Here is an 8,135-nt window from a genome sequence, read left to right as displayed (position 1 = left end):
GATGCTTGTCAGTGGGGCCACTGATTGCATCACAAGTGTAGACCCTGTGTGGTCGGGAGCAAGCCACAGGTCCACGAGGCTCCACTTATCTCCTCAAGGTTGACAGAGTGGCTTCTGACAGGCTGTTCTAACACATGGCCATCCACTTCTTACTCCAGTTTGTCCTCCCCCTTGCCAAATCTCTAATCACAGCCACTCAAGGCTGTGGATCCTCTCGGGCACAGCAGCATCATCAACCATTGTGGGGGGTGGGGGTTTTCAGATTTTGTACACAATAGAATAAGCCTTTAGGGCCAATCTTTGTGATGATTCCCATCTGTGTATGTCACTGAAACGTTATTATCAATGCAAAAGGGTGATTTGTCTGCGTTGGGTATGTGGAGTTCATCTGGCAGACTGCATCAGAAGCTGCCCTTCGCCCATGCCAACCACCGAGATTGCGTTATCAGAACCAAAAGTCCAACATCATTTTTCTTATAGATAAAACACAGGGGTTTAGTACACAATGATAAGGATTAGACTGAACCTCAGAAAACACAGCAGGGCTACTGCTTTGATAAAGATGCACGAGTTGATGCAAGGTTGTTTTAACATTTAATTGATGCCAGTGGGTTTTGGGATGCGTAAGATCTGCTCGATAGACACTGAAGAGAAATGTACACACCACGATGTGTGATAAGTCAGCCAGTGTAACCACAAAAAATGTAACATGAAATAATGGATGTTTCAAAGTGGCATGTAAGAATAATACCAACAAATACCTTTTTAGTTAACCTTTTTTCCCCTCTCAGCATGTTTTGGTCATTTATAGGAATTATATTACTATGCTACTACCTCTAATAAATAATAATAGATAATTAACTTGTCAAGTGAAGCTTGTGATGCAAGCGATGTGATACATTTCAGTTCTGGACCATTTCAAGCCAGCATTCAGACATTGCTGTGATGCAGCGGTCGGCAACCTTTTGGATGTCCTGTGCCACTTCACAAAGTAAAAAAAATCACAGACCCGAGTGCCAGTTCATAATGAGCATCCATCTATTTATGCATGTACTGCTGCTGCGTGTCTCCACGTCTAGTTCCTCATGCCAAAAAATATGCGTGCACGTGCGTGCGCGCGCACACACACACAATTATTGTGTAAATGTATGAAAATTACTAGGGCAAAAAAAAAGAAAAAGCAAATTAATTAAATCTTACTGATTTAGTGTGACCCTTATTTGTACCAATATCTGGTTGCCAGGGGTGTAGCAATAAATTCCGGGCCCTATGGATAAGCAGTCTCTGTGGACCCCTTTCCTCTTTTGTCCCTCACGCATCACTTTTTTTGAGTTCTAGCATACTGTAGCGAATTCGGGGGACAACGCAACCACAGGAACTGGCGCGGCCGGGAAACGAACCCGTATCGCCCGCACCGCAGGAGACATCGCTAACCGCACGACCAAAGGGTCAGACCCGCGAGCCAGCGGCCAGCGTGTCTTGTTATCCATGCACGTTACAATACTGTATGTCATTTACAACCACAGTACATTAATCTGTTTTAACAAATAATTGCTTGGAATGAATTTTAGTTGTCAATGCCGCTATATGAGCTCACCTTATCTCATATCCTTAGTAACATGATCACCAGGAGATGAGGGACCTGCTGCCGCTCCACTCCCTGTGGCTGTTTCTGAAACTGAGGGCCATGTGTTTCATGTTAAGCTAGGTAATGTTCATAGATATAATTTCGTATGACATTGTAGCTATGTTGCTGATAAATGTACGACACCGCATGTGTTACAGTACTAGCTAGCTAGCTAACTCCTACTGTGTTCAGGTAGTAGGAGTTAAGCGTTAGCTAGCTAGCTGCTACCTAGCTGTGGTAGTAGAAGTTAGCTAGCCACCTTTCTTTTAAAAGCTCATAGCTCACCTTTCTTTTGGAAGAAATTACTCAACAGTTGTTTCCCCTCATTTTGCCTTCTCTTCCTTTCCTTTTTTTTCTTTTATTTTCTGGAACCCAGATTTTGCTCTATTCGGGAAAGACATGACTCTGTGCTCGGGCTTGTACTAGCAGTCACTCGCGACAGGACTAGATGAGCTGCACTGAGAGAGGCTCGTGAGGGGTGGACTAAACCATTTTGCACCTTTTTGCAAGGGGTGACAGAGGCCTCAGAGAGGGGTGAGAGGGGCTTCAGAGAGCCTCCACTATTTTCTTTAAGTCCCTCAACCGATGTATTGAGCCAATTTTAACTTAACTTATGACACTAATTAGTTAGAAATAAAATTTTGCAAACCAAAACAACGATTAATTCCAGGCGTCCCGAGCGCCCCCCCCCCTCGTTTCTGGACCCTGGTAAGTCATCCCCCCCCCCGCCACTACGACGCCGCTGCTGTTAGCTAGTGCTAGACGGAGAAGCCCCTGATTGCAGCCTGCAGATCGGTGACGTGTTCAATGTTGGCTGTGACGTGTTCAATGTGGGCGGGGTCGGTGATGTGCTCAATGTTTGTACAGTAACGCACGCGAGAACGCCGGTGTTGGTACTTGATCTACTCGCCCTGCTCGGGGTCCTGTGACTACAGATGACATCACTACTTCACGCGTTATGATTGGGTAGGTGCTTGGGTGGGGGCTAGTTCAGTTTGGGAACAGCGGGAAACAGTTGATTGACGTTAGACGTAGCTCTGGCCTTCGGCCCTCGCACCTTTACTAACTAATTCTATTTCAACGTGGATTGCAAAAAATACACGGCTAAATAACTATAAAGCTAGCGTTAGCAACATAACCCGTGACTGCTGTTTCATGCTAGCTAATGTTCGTGCAATGGCGGGAATCGCAAACCAGTGAACTTGAGGACGCCCACATTGCACACGTCACAGCCCACGTCGAACACGTCACCGACATTGAAGACATCACCAATCTGCAGGCTGCAGTCAGGGGTACTTGGCTAGACGTAGAGCGCCGTTTACATCCATACTCTCGTCAAGAGCTACGCTGAATACCGACGCATCTTTCAATGCAGGAGCCTTACGTTTTCAACCATGTCTGTACTGCGCCTCTCTACAGTTCTCACAGAAACGGGAATTTCTTTGCTCCTGTTGATGATCGTGTCTGTCAAACATGACCTGCGACCTGCTGAAGAAAGCCTCCTTTATATGTTCTCCATCGGAGAATGACTCCCCGTGATAAGCAACGCACTGTACGACTTTATAGCTGCCCTCTGTAGCTTGGTTTTGGGCGGCACATCGGATTCCGGGACTTCCGGTCAAGATTGCGGAGTGAGCGTCGGTCTGTTTGCAAGCTCCGACACCGGATTTTTTTTTTAATCCCAAAAAATCTTCAAAACGTGCAGTCGAAGGTTAAATATACACAACTGCCATCGTGCACTTAGTCTTTACGTCAAGAAAACGACTTTTACACGGACAGACATCGGTTTACCGTCGGATATCAGCGATGTTTTCAGTGACTTACTGAGTCACGGTGAGGCAGATAGTCTGGTTTTTCCTTTCTTTAAACAAAATGACGAAGAACTGCACAAACAAGAGAAATGTCGCCGCTAAAGAGGTGTTCAACGACAGAAGAGGAAATGGTGGAGATAAAAGAATTCGCTCAACTTCCTGTTAGCACAAATGGCGGATGTCGCGAAACAGCAGAGACAGATTTCGGAATTAATGAGTGAAATCGAAGATCAGCTAAAAACAGAAGGGCGAGGAAGACAAGACGATCGCCCAGTTGGAGTGCAGACTGGAAGACCTCGAGCAGTATACTCGCACGAACGATGTAATAATCAGCGGATCGGAGACTAGGTCATACGCCAGGGTGGATGGTCCGAACGGGGAGGTGCACGCCGAAACCCAGCTGGATTCTCTGGAGCAACAGGTAACTAACTGATTTCTTTGCCAAACAACGCATCTCTGTGGACAACAACTGCGTTGAAGCGTGTCATTCTCTCCCAAGAAAAGACAAAGGCAAACCAGCAGTAATTATCCGATTTACGAACAGAAAAAACAAAACTGCATTACTAAAACAAAAAAGGAAGCGGAAGGGAACCAATGTCTAGGTGAATGAGCACCTGAACAAGAAAAACGCGAACATTGCCAGTAAAGCTCGCTTGTTAAGGAAGCAGGGAAAAAAATTCAACCGACGTGGACGACGAGGCTGCAAAGATTTCATCGTAATGGAACACCAGAGGAAGCAAAGGTGCGCCACATCAGAGTGATCGCAGAACTGGACAAGTACCAGTAACTACAAGTAAGCAACGTAATTAACATGTTTGACTATGTACTATATTGGTCTATTGGACACTAAAACTCATGAACCTTGAACAAAACATCGACCCTGACATTAACTTCTTCAATAATCTAAACAATAATTGTTGCTATCACTCTGAAGAACTATTTAACAAAACTATTAATTCAGAGAATGGTTTTTGTCAGTCATCCACTTTAACAGTCGAAGTCTATATGCTAACTTTCAAATATAAAATATTTCAATCTATCCAAGAAACCAGTCAATATCATAGGGATATCTGAGACCTGGCTCAACAATGAGAAATGGGTGGATTTTGAAATGGATGGATGTGAATTAAATTACATTAATAGGAAGAACGAGAAAGGAGGTGGTGTGACTCTACATGTAGGCAGAAACCTCAATTATAAGGTAGTAGAAAACATGTCTACAACCATTGATGATGTAATGGAATGCATCCATTGAAATTTACTTGGAAAAAAAGGAAATGTGTAATTGTTAGTTGTGTGTACAGAGCACCTGGATCCAGCGTTGAAAGATGAAGGAAAGGATGGAAGAAATTTTTGCTCGGTCAGATCAGAAAGTTACGTTAATTTGTGGAGATTTTAATATAGATTTACTGAATCCCAACAAGCACAAATTGACTGATGAGTGTATTGATTCAAAGTTTATCATGAGTCTTTATCCAGCGATCTGAAAACCTAGCAGAATAACATCACACTGTGCCACTCTAATAGACAACATATTCTCAAATAATATGGACAACAATATAGTGAGAGGGTTGTTAACGAATTATATAAGTGGCTATTTGCCAGTTTTTGTGATCTATGGTTGTGATTATGTGAAGGCTAAGGAAGAGTATGATTAAATATAGGAGAGTGAGAACGGAGGAAGGCATGGTGTATTTAAAAATAACTTGTTAAAACTGGAAAAAAGTACATGAGGAAATTGACATTGACAAAGCCTATAATATATTTCTCAGTATATTTATAACACTATACCACAAAACTGCCCAATAAAACAATACAACAGGAAGCAAAACTGAGGATAGACCGTGGATTACAAAGGGACTGCAAAATGCCTCTAAAAAAGAATGCTCTTTATAGACAGTTCATAAAATGTAGAACAGTAGAGGCAGAAAATGGATACAAAAGATATAAAAACACTTTAATATTATGAGAACATGCAAGAAGGGACATTATAACAAAATATTAGAGGAAAACAAAGACAATATCAAGGGCACATGGAGTATTCAATGGCATTATTAGAAATGGATCAACAAACACAAGTTTCCTTCAGTATTTCATGGACAGTGATAAGACTATAAACAGTATGATTGATGTGGTAACTGGGTTTAACAATTTTTTTTGTAAGTTTGGGACCAAAACTGGCAGAAGAATTGATGACCAAAAAGAGTTGGGGGCTATTGAGGATTATGGAGATAGAATTCAAAGCTCAATCTTTCTGAGAGCTGTAGAAGGAAAGGAAATCACTGATATTGTTAACAAGTGTAAGAACCAAACGTCGACTGACTGGAATGGAATTGATATGACTTTGGTTAAGAAAGTCATTGATGGTATTGTAAACCCACTGACTTACATCTGCAACTTGTCTTTCAAAACTGCTACATTTCATTGCAATATGAAAATTGTGAAAGTTTTCCCACTATATAAAGCTGGGGATCGACATCACTTTACCAATTACAGGCCTGTGTCCTTACTTTCCCAGTTCTCTAAGATTTTGTAAAAACACTATATTGTAAGGTTGGATAATTAAATAAATTGTTGTCAGACAGTCAGTATGGATTCGGATCAAACAGATTGACATCTATGGCATTAATGGAGCTAATAGAAGAAATAACTAGTGTATTGTTAACAAGAAGTATGCAGTGGGAGTATCTATAGGTTTAAAAAAAGTGTTTGATACAATTGATCATGAACTATTACTTAATAAAATGATTAGGTATGGTATCAGAGGTGTGGGGCTAAATTGGCTGAAAAGTTATATGGGAAACAGACAACAATTGATGCAGACAGGTGACTACAAATCAACATGCATGGACATTACTTGTGGAGTCCCACAGAGGTCAGTATTAGGCCCTAAATTGTTTGTTCTGTGACATAATGTAAGGTATCAAGTCTATTGAAATTAATTTTATTTGCGGATGACACAGCCATTTTTTTTGTTCCAGGAGAATTTACAGGAGCTTTTGGAGTTAATCACAACTGAAATGAAAAATTTAGAAATGTGGTTTGACAGAAACGAATTATTATTAAATCTGAACAAAACGAAGTTTGTTATTTGGAAATCGTAATAGACACACAAGTAGAAATGATGATCAACAACATTAACATATATATGAAAATAATTTTCTGGGTGTGATACTTGACCATAAAATATGCTAGAAATTGGAGTTCTGGGAAAGGCAAGGCACATTCTGGATCATAAAGCATTGTACATTCTGTATTGTTCACTTCCCGGATAGATGAAGCTTGTTAGCCTTGACAGGCAGTTCATCTAGGAGAAGGAAAACTCTGATTTAAACCTCCGTTGCCTTGCGGGTATACTCGTCTATGGGAAAGGCTTCAGGAAGAAACCCTGAGGAAAAATCTGCATCCGTCTCCATTGCCAGTCGTCTCGCTAGTCTTGCCACTCGTAGTAGGTGGTCTCGGATGAGAGACCAGATGATGCGCAACTCTTTCTCACTTTAATAATTGCGCAAGTCATCAGTCATCCATCAATGGATGACTAGATGGTCCTCATCGCTGTGACGGACGAATAACATTGTTCACTTGTATTGCCATATTTGAATTACGGTGTGGCGATATGGGGGAACACTTACAAAAGCAACCTACAACCTAAAAAGAGCAATGAGCATATTAAATAATGTAGGATATAGGGAACACACCAACAATCTGTTTTTAAATTCACAGGCGAAGTTCATGGTTCTGGTAGAATATAAGACTGCACAAATGTTGTACAAAGCAAGATAGAATCTACTTCCTGGCAACACACAACAATTGTTCTCGGGGGGGGGGGGCACAATTTAAGAGGAAATTTTAATTTTAAGAAACAATGTGTTCGTACCACTCACAAAAGTATGTGTATCTCAAATTGTGGGTTAAGTGTGTGGAATGGTTTAGAGGAAGAACTCAAGGAAAGCACAAGTTTAAATCAATTCAAAAAGAGGTACAAAAATGTTGTTTTAAAAAAGGTACAAGGATGAGGAGGAGGTTTTGCTTCTCTCATGACCGTGACACCCTGGTGGATGCTGTTATTGTTGTTTTTGGAAATCATTGTTATTGTTTTTTGTTTTTTATTGCTTTTATTGTTTTTATTGAGTAATGCTGAGATAGATATTGAAAGTGACATAGTCTATGTGAAAAACTAAGCTTATTATTTAGGTTTATTAATTGAGCATTAGAGGGAGCAGGAAATTATTAGTAGTAACGTCCTCCTGCTCCTTTTCGAACATATAATATTTGTTTGATTCTTTATTGAGTATTCTTTTTGTTGAATTCTTTTTTTTATAATTTGTTGTTTTTTTCATGCTTGGTCTTTTTTGGTTTTTTTTGCATGTTTGAAATAAACACATTTATTTGATTGATTGGTTGACTGATTCAGCTTTAACAGCCTCATCTGACGTTCTTCTCCTGCTTTGTTTCAAAATGACGTTTTACACTTGAAGTTCAACACACAACATTTTCGCAGCAGAGAGTGCACACAGCTCGGTCCTTTTGTGAAATAAATCCGAATTTGTTTGTCCAAAACGGGTGAAAGAGGTGAATATTAGACAATATTGCTTCTGCCACCATCAGTTGTTTTTTCAGGAAGCAAAACAGAAGCTAGACTGCTTCAGGTACTACAGGACGTACAGTGTATTGGTAACAAGCTCTGCTTTCCTCAT

The sequence above is a fragment of the Lampris incognitus genome, chromosome 1 (genome assembly GCF_029633865.1).
Source record: "Lampris incognitus isolate fLamInc1 chromosome 1, fLamInc1.hap2, whole genome shotgun sequence".
In the NCBI taxonomy this organism is placed as follows: Eukaryota; Metazoa; Chordata; class Actinopteri; order Lampriformes; family Lampridae; genus Lampris; species Lampris incognitus.
This window is presented reverse-complemented; position numbering follows the sequence as displayed.